The following is a 17,099-nucleotide window of genomic DNA, read 5'->3' on the forward strand; positions in this document are numbered from 1 at the left end:
CTGGACGCTGTTGTCGAGACAACCAACATGCACTGCTTTCCGCACACGATGCCATATGATCTGGGGAAACATGTGTTCGGTGGGGTTGGGGGTTCGATACATTTGTAATGTGTCGTTTGCAGTCTTTATCTGGAGTATACATGAAAGGGGTAAGGAGTGCAGGATGTAACTTAAGTCAAGAAACAAGTGGCGAAAGTGATAAAAGGGGAGTGGAATGTCTGATAACACGACTGGGGCTGACATGGAGACTGGCGCTTATGCATCCAAAAGCAGTGCGGTCAGGCTGGTCGGGCAGCGTCGCCAGACTTCCATTTGGGAGTTGACAAAAGGTACCGTAACTCTATCTGGCACATGGAATAAGCCCACTTCACCACCCTCCCACAGGAGAAATATTGAACTTTAAATAAAATCTCGGTATAGACAAAAGATCCCATCGTCATCAACATACGATGTGCGAGGGTAATAGGGACAGGGAACACTTGTGCCACAGGGGGGATACGTGAGGCGTGGTAAACATTCACGTATTGCGCACGCAGTACAATGTTGATGGATCTAAGCCGGTGGTCCACAAGGCCAGCCCTGATCATTTGGAGGAGACGTCTTCTGTTGGTTGCCACTGGACGACGGAGGTCATTCATAAAATCAGTGCCCAAACAGCGGACCCTGGTGGCCACACTTAGAGGAGTGACAAATCCTCAGGTAGAACGTCACCAATGAGCAGAACCTTCGATTTCGAAATGTTAAGAGCGCTACCCGATGCTCCCCATATGTCACCACCCAAGTCAGAGGCGCGTGAACATCGTCTTCATTGTGAAGGTAGAGAACTAGATCGTCAACATAGGCTGTGCAACAGAAGGGGTGCCTGTGCAATGTCAGGCCCACCAGGTATTGGCGAAGCCCCTGCAGTAATGGCTCTAATGCCAAAGCAAACAATATCGTGGAAAGTGGGCAACCCTGTCGGACAGAACGCTCGATCGCTAGAGGCGCGGTGAGGTAACCATTACAGAGTATTCTTGAAGTCACGCCTTTCAAGAGTCGCATTACCACTGTTAATATACGAGCCGGAAACCCCTGTGTTGGAGAACCGATTTCAGAAAGGTATGGTCGACACGATGCTAATGCGCCAGATAAAAGTTGCGCCCGCGCGAGCGTCATCATGTCCCTGTAAGGGCAAAGTGCCGTGTGGGTGTTGTTGTCACCACCCACCGAAGTCGTATCAAGGGAGGTGAATTATAAAAATTTTCATGTCACTGTTGAGCAGAGTGCTGGGCCGGTAATCACAGATCCGTGATCGCCCATGTAGCAAAAGGACCACGATGATGACCCCACCAAGGAAGGTGGCTGGGTTCGTCGCCGTGGGTGACATCAGTTCGCGACTGATGGACGTCCAAGAAAGCATCAAAAGAAAAGTTTCAAAGGAAAACACTTGTTAAATTCAGGTCCAGGGGACTTGTTGGCAGCACCCTCTTTGATAGCACTAGGACTTCACCGGAGGTCACTTGTTCCTGAAGTTCTTGATCCACATCCTCTGGGATGGTGTTGACAGTCATTGCTGCTACCTCCTCTATTAGGGTCGGTAGATTTGGGACGGCAGCGTGCAGTCGGTGGAAATGAGAATATAAAGCATGACCAATGGAGCATTGCGTAGTGTATCCTCATCCTTCCGCATGGGTCAGGTCTTGGATGAGGGCTCTACGACGACGTCGGCGTTCTGTGAGGACGTGGTACGTCGATGGCGTTTCATGAGGCATTTAGTCAACGGCTGCAGGATCTGACAAGGGCACCTTCCAAGTGTCGTCACATGAATGAAGTGATCTGCGCCTTAGCTCGATTTACAATCGTCTGATGGACAGGAGAGAATGCCATCGAAGTGCAGTCACGAAGCACTGCGTAATAAAAGTCCATGGTGCTCGCTTGCCAAGCTTCGAAGTCTTTACCATATCCCATCAGTGCCCTGCGCGGAGCTGGTTTCGTGCTAGATAGCCACCATGATAAGATGGATGTGTATGCATGGTAACGTCGAGGACAGAGGGCCCACGCATCCTCAATGATCCGTCTGGGGACAGTCAGGTGGGAAACGTTTAACTTCCACAGGCCACGATTGTGCCACACCTGTTGGCAGGCGAGGACCAAATCGCAGATGTAGGCGTCGTGGTCAGAGGAGGCCAGAGGTCATACTTCGGCATGTCCAGTGTCAGCAGCAAGTTAATGTGTGAGACATAAACGGTCGAGGCGACTGGACGAATGTGCCGTATAGTATGCGAAACCTGCACAGGTGCCATGATCCTTTGTCCATGTGTCAACAAGCTGAAGTCTGTCCATGATGACACAGAGGGCTGCACATGAGGAACGATGTGCTAGTTGGTCGTCAGGCCCTTGTGTGGAGCTGAAAACGCCACCGAGGACCATTTCATCCAGAGGACTCGGAAAGCGGCATCACCTCGTCAGCAAAGAAGGTGTGTTGGCCACGATGTCGACTGGAGCCAGATGGCGCATATACACTCCTGGAAATGGAAAAAAGAACACATTGACACCGGTGTGTCAGACCCATCATACTTGCTCCGGACACTGCGAGAGGGCTGTACAAGCCATGATCACACTCACGGCACAGCGGACACACCTCTGGTGATCGTCGAGGAGACTCTGAATAGTGCACGGTACATCCAAACCGTCATCGAACCCATCGTTCTACCATTCCTAGACCGGCAAGGGAACTTGCTCTTCCAACAGGACAATGCACGTCTGCATGTATCCCGTTCCACCCAACGTGCTCTAGAAGGTGTAAGTCAACTACCCTGGCCAGCAAGATCTCCGGATCTGTCCCCCATTGAGCATGTTTGGGACTGGATGAAGCGTCGTCTCACTCGGTCTGCACGTCCAGCACGAACGCTGGTCCAACTGAGGCGCCAGGTGGAAATGGCATGGCAAGCCGTTCCACAGGACTACATCCAGCATCTCTACGATCGTCTCCATGGGAGAATAGCAGCCTGCATTGCTGCGAAAGGTGGATATACACTGTACTAGTGCCGACATTGTGCATGCTCTGTTGCCTGTGTCTATGTGCCTGTGGTTCTGTCAGTGTGATCATGTGATGTATCTGACCCCAGGAATGTGTCAATAAAGTTTCTCCTTCCTGGGACAATGAATTCACGGTGTTCTTATTTCAATTTCCAGGAGTGTACATTGAGGATGTGTGAATTACATGAGAGCCATACATCTAGCATTAGGAAGGTATACTACATCTTCAGCAGGGAGTCCAGTACGGACGAGGATGGCGACTCCACTACCCTTGTCAGAAGCATGGGAGATGTGTGCCGCTTAGCCAGTGGAGGTGTAGAAAGCAGTGACGATCACTGCTTGGAGGAGGGCAACGTCGACATCAGCAGCATAAATGGTCTCTCGGAACATTGCCAGCTTGTGCGAAGACCAAATGGCGGCCAGATTCATCATCGCGATGCAGTAGTGTTATGGGCATGCTTCCACCATTGACACAGATGTTCCGGTAGAGATGTCTGGCTGGCGTGCAACATCCAGCTCTGCCACTGTAGCAGCAAACAGTGGGTGGGAGGTGGGTCAGGCACCTCCAAGGGGCAGTTCCTGATGGGAGGGCCACCAGCTTGATCTGCTCCATCGACGACATCATCAGCCCTGGAGACTGGAACAGGTGGCAAGCGACTGTCGCACTCATCGAGGACGAGTTGTGGTGATGCTGCTGTAGCGGGGTCCAGGGACTCTCCCTCCATGGCATCCATTGTTGTCGGGTGGCATTGTTTCTTAGATGCGACATCAGGGTGCTCGAAGGGAGATTACTGTCTTGTATCTGTCCCCTGCCTGTGATGCCACATGAAGAAGTGCGTCGTCGGACGGCGTTTGACTTCTTCCGTTTTGGGGAGACCGCTCCTGTTCTGTATCAGAATGTGGGTGTTCAATATACGAGGTCGCACCTGTCTGAAGAAAAGCAGAGGTAGGCACCGCACTTGCATCTATGTCCATCACAGCAGGCAGGCTGGTCATCGTGCTCTGGAGAAGTGGTGGTCTCATAGCCGTCGGAGGAGATGGTGCCGGTGAGGCCGTTGCAGCAGCGTCATTTCCAGTGGGGAGTAACAGGCGGAGAATAGGCGCTTCCTGAAGTGACGTATCGAGGCTGCGCACAGATGTGGTGTAGCTGTCTGGTAAAGAAGTGACTGTCGCTTGGGGAGCTGAGTCACTGGTTGGGACCTGGAGCACATCGATGGAGACAGTCTGACTGAACATGGCCCTCTTGTCCGCAAACGGCGCACGCCCGCGGCTGGCCATGAAACAGAACGATGGCTCACGTGCCACCTATCAGTGGATAGGATGGTACATGTTTGGAAGTTCGATTTTGATTTGGCGGACACCATTCAACACATGATATGTAGTGAAAGTCTGCCATTGTTCCGCGATGTGCCCTGCAAACCTCCTGCAAATTATAGCAGTGTGCCTGACCAGGGACAGAATTCGGGAGCTTTGTCTTTCGCAGGGAAGTGCTCTATCATCTGAGCAACGCAAGCATGACTCACGACCCGTCCTTACAGCCTTAACTCCGCCAATACATCGTCTCCTACCTTCCAAACTTCATAGAACCTCTCCTGCAGACCTTGCTCAACTAGCACTCCTGGAAGAAAGGATATTGTAGAGACATGCCTTAGCCGCAGCATGGGGGAAGTTTCCAGAACGAAATGTTCATTCAGCAGCGGCGTGTGCTGATCAGTAGTAATTAAATAAGAGCTCTTACTTCGACCTGAATTATTATAATGGAAATTAATTTGAAGACTACGTTACAGGAAGCAGATGAAGATGAGATGGGAGATATGATATTACAAGAATAATTTCAGAGTGCAATGAAAGAGCTAATCCTAACCACTTCACTGTAGTATACAACATTTTCTCATCTTTGTGGAGCTACTTCTGACAGCAAGCCATGAGACACTATTCCACCTCATATACAACGTATGAGACAGATGAAATACTTAAGGAAGAACGTATTAGTTCCTGTTCCCTAAATAGCTATGTACTAAACCTTGTCAATAATACAGAGCTATCAATGTGTCAAGCCATGACTGTAAAACATTGACACGAATTAACTATAGAACACTTGAAAAACTGTTAGGTGTTGACTGGCCTAAGCAAAAATCACTTAGGAATCTGGAGAAATACAGGAACATGTGAGGTAGTACTGACCCTATGACATATCTCAGAATATTAGATAAAAAAAGACAATTATACATTTACAGCATTAGCGGTTACAGACAATGTTGACTAGACTAGACACTTTAAAATTCTGACTGTACCAAGAACAAAATATGTATAAAATTTGCACATGGATGAATTTTAATTTTGTGATTGGATGTGAAAATGATGCAGTACCTGAGAAGGGAGAGAAAGAGTAGCCAGAGTCGGATTGTACAGGGGAAACCACAGCTTGAGTACAGCATGCAGGCTCAATGGGATATTTATTTCATGCATAATTATTTCGTTACACAGTTTTTAATTATTTTGTATACAGTGCTTTGTATTATTGAACTTTTGAAGGAAATGGCAGTACTAGAATAATGGGATACAAGTTCAATAAAGTATTGTGACTCGTCAGTGTCACCTTCATCAAATGCTGATGCTTCAACATGCCTATAAACTGCTATTCTGTAACTCGAGATAGTTTGTCAGACAAAATTTGGGGATGGAATAGTGAATTAGCATTCAATGGACAATTGAATATGACAGTTATTCTAGCCTCACAATATTTTACCTAAAATCTATAGCCACAGGGGTGACATATAAAATGAGTTGGGTGATACACTAGCAAAATTTACACCCACAAAAAGTACTGTGGTTTCTATAAGTACTTGTCTTAGCAATTGAAACTGCCACACATGCGCACTGTTCACTGAATCCACGTTTATCATCCTCCGGTGAATTTTATTGTGTAGTACTACTGGAGTTTCGAAACACAGAATCTGTATACACAGAAGAGCCGAAGAAACTGGTATAGGCATGTGTATTCAAATACAGAGACATGTAAACAGGAAGAGTACGGGCCTACAGTCGGCAACGTCTATATAAGACAACAAGCGTTTGGCGCAGTTGTTACGTTGTTTACTGCTGCTACAGTGGCAGGTTATCAAGATATAAGTGAGTCTGAAGATGATGTTGTAGTCGGAGCACGAGCAATGGGACATGGCATCTCCCAGGTAACGATGAAGTAGGGATTTTCCCATACGACCATTCCACGATTGTACCGTGAACATCAGGAATCAGGTTGGAGTAAGGTACTGCAAGAATGGGACCAACCACGACTGAAGAGAATCGTTCAGCGTGACAGAAGTGCAACCCTTCCTCAATTTTCTGCAGATTTCTGTGCTCAGCCACCAACAAGTGTTAGTCTATGAACATCATCCATACGGGCTTTCAGAGCCAAAGGCCACTCATGCACCCTTGATGACTGCATGATTCAAAGCTTTATGCCTCAGCTGGGTCCTTCAACACCGACTTTGGACTGTTGATGACTGCGAACATGTTGCCTGGTCAGACGCATCTTGTTTCAAATTGTATCGAGGGGACAGACGTGTACGAGTATGGAAACAACCTCATGAACTGAAGGACCCTTCATCTTGGCAGGGGAATGTTCAAGCTGGTGAAGGCTCTGTAATGGTGTGGGACGTGTGAAATTGGAGTGATATGGGACCCCTGTACTGTAAGATGGCAAGAACTATGCCCCTTACATGAAGTCATTAAAGATCAACTAACGCACGTTGAGCGAACAGTAGGGCTGAACAAAAATGTAATTTACACAACATGAAAAACTTTGTGGAAACACGTCGACATACTGGAGTCTAGTTTATGCCAGGGAAGTAACAGAGTGACCATGGCTGGCTGGCGGGGGAGCAGCAAAGGGAAGCGACAATAGGCAGCTTAGGGCGGCTCAAGCTCTGAGAAAGTGGTAATGGGGTGCGGCCTCCAGCTGCCTTAAGATGAATGACAGTGAGTCGGCGGTTCACCCCATGTTGGTGTACCAGGAAGCAGACGGAGAACTTATATGCCTGTTGATAAATGTCCGTAATCCCATTTTCAGTGAAACATGCTAGAAAGCCAGGCAAAGCTATGGTGGAGTGGTCAACAGAGGTCAAAATATGTGTGTTTGTGACTATAGCAATTTCTCGCTGAATTCACGGTCCACAGAGACTGAAGTAAATCAGGTGAAGAGCGACAGAATGAAATACGCCGGCCTCCGATGGGAACGTAGGACCAAGGAATTTGAAGTACTCTCCTGGGAGTCTGAATTCCGGAAAACTTGGTGTTTGTGCAGACACTAACTGTGACGGGTGGCCTGGGAGGAGCTAAACAGCAGAAGTAGAGAGGAAGGGAAATTTTGTGGGAATTTATTCACTTCCCAGAGCAGGCTTTGGTCGGCACTGGGAAGCGATGAATAATTAACGCGACTTGCGCTGCAATTGGCGTAAGTGATTTTGCTGGAGGGGAAACCGAGGTGAAGAGCGGACTGGCAGAAGTCTCAGTAGTGGTCTTCTGTTCCCAGCTTGCCTAGAGTGCGGATGTGGCGTTCTTCACTCAGCTTGCCTGGGAAAGAGTGAGCATTTCTGCAGTTTAGGACCTAGTAACTGAAACGATTGAGCTTGAAGATAGGAAGTTTTGGTTCAGCTATGTACTGTGCAAGATAGCTAGGATGAACAGACGAGCGCAGCCTTGCAGCACCACGAGGTCGGTCGACATCTGCACAACAATGCTGCTCCGCCACACTTTATTCGGTGATATTGCGCCCTCTCCGGCCACTGATTAATTTGATGGATCACATCGATAAAGTTTTCATGAGGGTTTCATGGGCCATGTATTGTAGAATTCTTCTCGCACTTTGCATTACGCCTGGGTCAGTTGATAGGAATTACTTTTTAGTTATCGCACTTTACTCCACCCAAACGCAATTTATTACCACTACCTGTTAGGAGAGTCATGTAATGTTATGATTGAAGATCGTGAGTTAAAAATGAATCTGTGCTAATCGACTGCATCTGTTTTCAATCAAGTAGTTAAAATCCTGAGTCACTTTCTTAATTAATTTTATCTTCAACTTTTGCATCTGGTGTTCAATAGCTGAATGTAACATCAATGTGCACCCCTATTAATTAAATGGGATCAATTCTGAATCAATTAATGTCAACACTGCCACCGCAATCAGGAGTCACAGTGCCTTATTACTTTCTTTGTGTTATCCAACATTGCGGCAGTTTTGCACTCACTGTTGACCTGTTAGTCAATCACCTGGGGTGAACACCAGATAAGTGATGGGTGGGGTGTTACAATACGTCTAGATAGGACCCTGAAAGGTGACAAGTACTTAAGCAACCTGTCTGCATCCAGTTATACCGTTGTGCATTGCGACTGACTTGTTCAGTTCCAGCAGGACAATGTGACACCCCACACATGGGAATTGCTACAGAGTGGCTCCAGGTACATTCTTGCGAGTTTGAACACTTCCACTGGCCACCAAACTCCCAGACATGAACGTTATGGAGCATATCTGGAATGTCTTGCAATGTGCTGTTCTGAAGAGATCTCGACTCCCTCGTACTCTTACGGGTTTATGGACAGCCCTGCAGAATTCATTGTCTCAATTCCCTCGAGCACTACTTCAGACATTAGTCGAGTCCATGCTACATCGTGTTGCGGCACTTCTGCGTGCTCGAGGGACCATACACGATATCAGGCGTTTGTATTAGTTTCTTTGGCTGTCAGTGTATATCATGGATTCAACAAGAAAGTCAAATTACACACTGGTTTTTTAATTGACCGGGAAGACTGTTACTGTCTTAAAGATGATAGTAGAAGCAGCAGTTTGGTTAAATTGTCACCTGTAAGATAAATTGCAGTCTGTACTCCTAATCACAATTAATGTAACATTACTCAGAGGCTATAGTCTTACACGTTTGGTCTTCTTCTGTCAGGCCGTAGCATATACAGTTTTATCATTATATCACATATCAAGATACCGCATACATTAGCAGTAGTGTTACATATAGAGCTGAACGTAGAGAAACAAGTGTTACTCTACAGATAATGGACTGTTGTGAATGAACAATGTGTAACACAATAAATAGCCCATAGATTAAACCAGTTTGGATCATTATCGCTGACTTTGCATTAGGCGTTGCAAATTTTAGATATGTCATGATAATGAGGGTGTAAAAATAAATTTTATAGAAATCTGACAGTAAGAACAATTACAACAATTCTTTACAAAGCTACGACTAGAGTAAGAATAGGTTTGTAGTATTTTGTTCTTTGAGCTCAAAATATACAGTTTTCAAGAACTAAATAGTTATAGTCATACGAGAAGAAATTCCACATGACCTGGATTCATGTACAATACTAAATATTTCATTCAGCTGTGGAGTGTGAACAGTTATGTCTGTTAACAAGTAGAACACAGTTTGTGGCATTCACCCTTTATTTTCCTGCTGAGAGAGAGCTGTGTACAGTACAGAAAATTTCCATATTGCTTGTTCTTCAGATCATTTACCCATTCTTTTTACATCTATGTACTGTTTGTGTAGTGACACGGTATTTCATTATTCCTGTGTAACAGGCAAGTATTCTTATCAATTTGACCATAGTAGATGGGGCACTGGAAGAACACGGTTTTTAAAGAGTTTTATGATATCCTCGTGGTGTTTGAACCCGGTTTTGCCTGATGGAAATTCATCTCCATAATCACAGGAATAATAATATACAAAAAGAAAAGAAGATTAAACTTATCTGTGTTTTGAGATAAGTATCACCTGTATGACCTTTTGTAGGACCAGTATTATTTAATTACGAACTCTCTAAAATCATGTGTTCCCAGCAAGCAAAAATGAACTGTCTTATGACGACACTGTTCTGAAGAGGTAAATATATTTCTTTCGGAAAATCAGCTGTATACTTGATAACAAACTGCCATTTTTCGTTGGGAATGACAGTATTTTCACGTTTTTTACTGTTCTAAATAATGGTATCTGAAATGTGATAAGGTAATAGCGCGTTCATTATTATGGTACACCAGGTATGTATAATTCGCTATATGTAACGGCTTATTCGATTTGAACACGAAACTCGATAGCAGTCGACACTTTGCACGGCTGACTCGTATGCGCCATTTTGTCGTCACCTGAGGAGATACGGGCGTGTAAGCAACGCTACGCTGGTGTTGATCACTCCTGAGTACTGAAACGGTTGCGACACGACTGGACGGATCATAGCCAGTGTGTGCAGTCCCCTGTGGGATAAGGTAGGAAGTGGCGTACCGCGAGGAAGTGTGGCATTTAGTAGTTATCGTCACCGTGTTTGGTGCGTCGCAATGGACGGAAGATTACCGTCGGACAGCCCTTAAGCTCTTTCCTGCATGTTACTGAGACAGATTTCACTGACGATGTACTGGAATTCCAACTAAGCACATGGTCTACGTTCAATCTGGTGAGTCTTGAACTGTTACTGCTGAACTAACGGTTTAGTCCAGAATGAGATTTTCACTCTGCAGCGGAGTGTGCGCTGATATGAAACTTCCTGGCAGATTAAAACTGTGTGCTCGACCGAGACTCGAACTCGGGACCTTTGCCTTTCGCGGGCAAGTGCTCTACCAACTGAGCTACCGAAGCACGACTCACGCCCGGTACTCACAGCTGGTGGTTTGGAAGGTAGGAGACGGATACTGGCAGAAGTAAAGCTGTGAGTACCGGGCGTGAGTCGTGCTTCGGTAGCTCAGTTGGTAGAGCACTTGCCCGCGAAAGGCAAAGGTCCCGAGTTCGAGTCTCGGTCAGGCACACAGTTTTAATCTGCCAGGAAGTAACGGTTTAGTCATTTGAGACCCATTCTGTTGTGATGCTCCTGGCCGAAACAGTATAAGAGCAAACGTTTTAGAGGCTATGAGGCTGTTAACTTGTTTTATAAGGGGTTTTTTATGTCGTGAGGCTAGTTACTATTTTTTATTACTTCTCCAGAAACTTTTTTACTTTTAAGGGCATACTTTTAACTTTTACCTTTGGTGTTATCTGAACTTTCCTTTTATACCACAGTTGGTAATACATCTATATTATGATCTTCATTCGCAGTGGTGTGCTGATTATTGTTTCGGTTGTAATTATTTTCGGCACGGATGTCATGTCCCATATGGCCCACTGATTTGCGTATTCTTTTATGTGATTACATATAGGGCATATGCATAACTCGGTTTCCTTTATGTTGTAGTGAAGTGGCCGATTAGCCCGAGTGGCCTTTGTAAATTTGTAACAACATCTCAACTGTAAGAAGCCAAACTTAATCGATTTATTGAATCAGTGAACTTACTACAGAGGACTAGATTATAAGTCTATTATTACTTTTAATCAATGAAGTTTTATTCTATCGAGAATAGCCTCCTTTGCAAGTAGCAGACAGAAAATCATTTCATCCTTTCCTTTTTTAAAAAAAAAAATACAGAGTCCTTTCCTTATCATCGGTATTAATTTCCCGCTAACATTTATATGAGAAAAAAATTATTCTTTTCACAGAAACAAATGTGTGGTTGCCGCACTATATACAACTTATTGGCCAGCATATAAACCAATCTGGATCTCTTCCAGAACCTTCTAGTGTTTCCAGTAATGCTTTCTCGACGTTATTTTGTGGAAGACCTCGTTATATGAAGCATACAATAGCCAGCCAATAGAAAAACAGATTTAATTTTTGTGTGACAACAAACAACATTGTTGCGAAAAAAATTATTCCAGTCCTTCAGTTACAACTTCGGGCTTAGGTGGTACTTCTCACCCGCGAGTTCTGGAAATGGAAATCTCCCATTTGTCCTGAACCTGTTTTCCCTACTCTCCATTCCGTATTGGCCAGCAAAAGATTAAATTTCTATATCAGCCCGCATAGTGTTTGAAGGATTAAAAAAGTAACAACTTTTTCATAGCTGCCTGACACGTATTCCTTTGCTATTTAGTAGGAAATGAAGTGACAAAAAAAAAAAAGGAAAAGAGAGAGAGAACTTATAGTTACCTGATCCACGAGGTCGTGGGCACACCAGCAGTAAACGAAGATTTGGAAAGCTGGCATAGGCAGATATAACCAGCATTTGACGACAGTGTTTCCCGCAGAATTCTGGAAAACAGGTGTAGTGGTAAATAATTAATAAGCTTTCATATATATAGTTTGTATGTATACTTAGTTAACAACGGCTCATATTGCAGTTTTCGCATTTTATTTGGTTATCGTATTGAATAGTACCGAGTTCAGGACTGTCTAAAAGGCAACAGCGCAACTTGTTTTTTCTTTTGCTCAGTTTACACCGCAATTTTAGTATTGTCTATTTATGCCGCGTGCAGCACCAATGCGAAGTATGTCGTAGTTCGTCAATTAGTGTGCTAAACGTTTGATTACTACATTGTGTTAGTGATATTGTAAAGTTTTTCATGGCAAGACATGAGTAGGGAGTGAGCTTGTTGTATGCGGAGGCAAAGGGGACTCCACCACTGTCCGGAAACAGCTTGAAGGTAAATTAGCCACGGTGGACACACTTCAGATTGCTCCCATGGATTGCAGCACCGTTGAGGTACATGCGGCAAAAATTGTATAATTTCTGATGCCTCGGGCATCTCCATGAAATCCCGGGGTCACTGCAACATCTGACAGGTTCGTCTTCATTCTGTGGTAAGTGGCTTGCAAACCTCCAGGTGGAAGGCGAGAGTGAGATGTGGTCGCACGACTGTACCCTTACGCATTAGAAATGGGAATGAGGTGCTGTTCAGAGTTCACAGCACAACTAAGAAAGCATGGGATGCCCCGTCTGTTAAGCCAATGGCTGATTTTCCTGTCAAGTCCAGAAAAGAACAGAACAGTGTGCTGGTCATTGGGAACTCAAACGTCAGACGCGTAACCCCAATAGTAAACTAGTAGGCAATTCTTGAAGGCAGACTAGTGTGCACTCGATGTGTTTTCCAGGAGGCCTAGGTCAAGCTGTGGGAAAGGCCCTAACGACACACTGGCTGTAACTTCCTGTAAATAGTAGCTCATGTGTGTACAAACGACGTTCGCCGTCCCGGTTCCTTTAGATGGCTGAACTCATGAGAGCACCTGGTCTCGTACGCAGGGTGGAAGCGTGGCTCACTCTTTGTTGCATCGTTCTATGAACTGTGCACACTCCTGTGGTATTAAAACGAGTGGAAGCCTTAAAGCCGAGACTCAGACGATTCTGTAACGATATCGAATGCAGATTTCTAGGCCTGTGCTATCGGGTGGAGAGCGGTATCGCTGATTCGTGCAGAGACTGGCAAATGATCCGTAAATGATGTAAATGTATGTAACCCTCTGCGGAGAGACAAAATACTGTTCGCTTACACTATTGACGACAGAACACTGAAAACAACAATGTCCGTGAAATACCTAGGAGTGATTGCGCAAAGCGACCTAATGTAGAATGATCAAGTAATACTAGTGCAAGAAAAGCTGATTCCAAGCTGATCTTCAGCATTCTTCTGTAGCAACATATTTCGAAAGCTTCTATTTTCTTCTTATATTTTAAGTAAAGTTCGGTCAAAATATAATAATCTATTGATCCAAAAATGTTTACCAAAATTCTGTTTTCTTCTTGTCTAAACTCGTTATCGTCCATGTTCACATCCGTACATGATTACACTCCAGACAAATATCTTCAGAAATGACTTCCTGACACGTAAATCAACATTCGATGTTAACGAATTTTTCTTCATCTGAAACGCTTTTCTTGAAATTGCCAGTGTACATGTTATATCCTCTCGCTTTCGGTTATCATCAGTTATTTTGCTGCACAAATAGCAAACCTCATCTACTGTTTTAAGTGTCTCTTTTCTTAATCTGATTCTCTTATCATCACCTGACTTAATTAGAATGTATTCCTGTATCCTTGTTTTGCTTTTGTTGACTTCCATCTTCTGTCCTGTGTTCAAAACACTGTCCATGTCGTTCAACTGCTCTTCCAAGCCCTTTGCTGTTTCTGACAGAATTACAATGTCATCGGCAAACGTCAAAGTTCATATTTCTTCTCCCTGAATTCTAAATCTTGCTCGAACTTTTTCTCTGGTTCCTTTTACTACGTATTCAATGTACAGACTGAATAGCATTTATTTATTATAAATAATGTATTTGAGGTAATTTTAATTGCACAGACCAAAGACTGGGTTGTTCCGCCAGGGGCCAGAAATCTTAACTCCTAATCTATTTCTGAAGTTAAACACAAGCTCTACGCTCGCAGTTTTTGCTCTTACGAAGCTTTGTGTGATATATATATATATATATATATATATATATATATATATATATATATATATATATATATATATATATATATCTTGGTTCTACATGGTGTCTCATATTTGTATGTTGTCGGTAAGCCACCCGTATGGCCGAGCAGTTCTAGGCGCTTCAGTCTGCAACCGCACTACCGCCACGGTCGCAGGTTCGAATCTTGCCTCGGGCATGGTTGTGTGTGATGTCCTTAGGTTAGTTAGGTTTAAGTAGTTCTAAGTCTAGGGCACTGCTAACCTCAGATGTTAAGTCCAATAGTGCTCAGAGCCATTTGAACCATTTTGCTGTTGTCGGTAAACTTCTTTTCCACTGATGGTTAGCAGCTTCGAAAAAATGAGCTCTTCCATTCCGATGAAAGTAGGAAACTCAGAGCCATTTGAACCAAGATGACTTCCGCCTTCGAGACTGCTACCTGTCTGGTCGGCTGTATTCGGTCACGGTGTGCTGTCGACCTCACAACCACTGATGTAAATACTTGGGGACTTCTGCCTCCAGATTGCTAATCGAATTTGTCGCAGTATTTGGGAGATGTGTTAACTTCTGCTGCCCCTGAATAGTACGCGTAAGCAGTCATTGACACCCCAGCCTTCCTTAGTGGAAGGTGCTGTGGTGTTGTTCATCTCCACAGTGTGCAGAGTTGCTGAGAGACTAGCCGAGTACATGCCTTCGATGTCTGTGTGAGTACTTTACAAAGACTCAGTGTTCTCTCCGTCCTGGGCAGCAATGCCTGTTGTATGGGCAACGCCTGCCGCCAATGAAGCGTGCTGCCTGCCTCATACCGACGTTACGTGAGGCGGGTGCTGGAGGGCTACATCCTCCTCAGACTGCTGAGACAGCGTCAGCGTGTTCCAAGGTCGGGCGCCGCACTGCCGCTGGCCTGGAAGCCGACACAGGAAAGAATACACTGTTTTAAACTTCAAAGAAATAACTTCTTGTTCCACCAGTGTTATATCACTAGCGCCGTGGGCGCTGACTGGCCTGCTCCACCACAGTCTACTCTCCGTCATCCCAACATCAGTAGGGGCTCTTACAGAACTGTCCTTTCCACATTATTATCCCGACACTTTGGAGCGACACTCGTTCTACACTGTAGTACAGCAAATTGCCTGAGTGATCAGTCAGTTTAATGCTTCCTTGTCCTTCGTGTCCATGATTCACCTACCTTGAATCCCGAAACGTGGCGATAACCTGCACGAACGCGTCCTCTGGGCTCGCTGTGTTGCGATTTTCACCTTGTAAAGCCGCTTCTTTTGGACGCAAAAACTGAAAATATAAAATAGTACCCAAAAACAAAAAAATCCTCACACGAACAAAAAAATGTCTGACATCGTAATAAGTGTCCGAGGAATAGAAAAGCAATTGAAATCACTCAACAGAGGAAAGTCCACTGAACCTGACGGGATACCAATTCGATTCTACATAGAGCACGCGAAAGAACTTGCCCCCTTCTAACAGCCGTGTGCCGCAAGTATCTAGAGGAGCGGAAGGTTCCAAATGATTGGAAAAGAGCACAGGTAGTCCCAGTTTTCAAGAAGCGTCGTCAAGCAGATGAGCAAAACTATAGGCCTATATCTCTGACATTGATCTGTTGTAGAATTTTAGAACATGTTTTTTGCTCGCGTATCATGTCATTTCTGGAAACCCAGAATCTAATCTGTAGGAATCAACAAAGATTCCGGAAACTGCGATCGTGTGAGACTCGAATCGCTTCATTTGTTCATGAGACCCAGAAAATATTAGATACAGGCTCCGAGGTAGATACTATTTTCCTTGACATCCGGAAGGCGTTCGATACAGTTCCACACTGTCGCCTGATAAACGAAGTAAGACCCTACGGAATATCAGACCAACTGTGTGGCTGGATTGAAGAGTTTTTAGCAAACAGAACACAGCATGGAGAGTTGTCTACAGAAGTTAAAGTAACCTCTGGTGTGCCACAGGGGAGTGTTATGGGCCCATTGCTTTTCACAATATATATAAACGACCTAGCAGATAGTGTCGGAAGTTCCGTGTGACTTTTCGCGGATGACACTGTAGTATACAGAGAAGTTGCAGCATTAGAAAATTGCAGTGAAATGCAGGAAGATCTGCAGCGTATAGGCGCTTGGTGCAGGGAGTGGCAACTGATCCTTAACATAGACAAATGTAATGTATTGCGAAAACATAGAAAGAAGGATCCTTTATTGTATGATTATATGATAGCGGAACAAACACTGGTAGCAGTTACTTCTGTAAAATATCTGGGAGTATGCGTACTGAACGGTTTGAAGTGGAATGATCATATAAAATTAATTGTTGGTAGGACGGGTGCCAGGTTGAGATTCATTGGGAGAGTCCTTAGAATATGTAGTCCAACAACAAAGGAGGTGGCTTACAAAACACTCGGTCGACCTATACTGGACTATTGCTCATCAGTGTGGGATCCGTACCAGGTCGGGTTGATATAGGAGATAGAGAAGATCCAAAGAAGAGCGGCGCGTTTCGTCATAGGGTTATTTGGTAACCGTGATATCGTTAAGGAGATGTTTAGCAAACTCAAGTTGCAAACCCTGCAAGAGAGGCGTTCTGCATCGCCGTGTATCTTGCTGTCCATGTTTCGAGAGGGAGCGTTTCTGGATGAGGTAACGAATATTTTGCTTCCCCCTACTTATACCTCCCGAGGATATCACGAATGTAAAATTAGAGAGATTAGAGCGCCCACGGATGCTTTCCGGTAGTCGTTCTTCCCGCGAACCATACGCGACTGGAAGAGGAAAGGGATGTAATGACAG

At 44.8% G+C, this 17,099-nt stretch overlaps 1 non-coding gene across 1 annotated transcript; it reads right to left on the reverse strand.

The window, feature by feature from the left end:
* Nucleotides 1–10,590: 10,590 nt before the first annotated feature.
* Nucleotides 10,591–10,665, reverse strand: Trnas-cga (transfer RNA serine (anticodon CGA)). The gene has a single exon. It is a non-coding gene; the product is annotated as a tRNA-Ser (tRNA).
* Between the last annotated feature and the right edge of the window lie 6,434 nt (nucleotides 10,666–17,099).

The sequence above is a fragment of the Schistocerca gregaria genome, chromosome 7, assembly GCF_023897955.1.
Source record: "Schistocerca gregaria isolate iqSchGreg1 chromosome 7, iqSchGreg1.2, whole genome shotgun sequence".
In the NCBI taxonomy this organism is placed as follows: domain Eukaryota; kingdom Metazoa; phylum Arthropoda; class Insecta; order Orthoptera; family Acrididae; genus Schistocerca; species Schistocerca gregaria.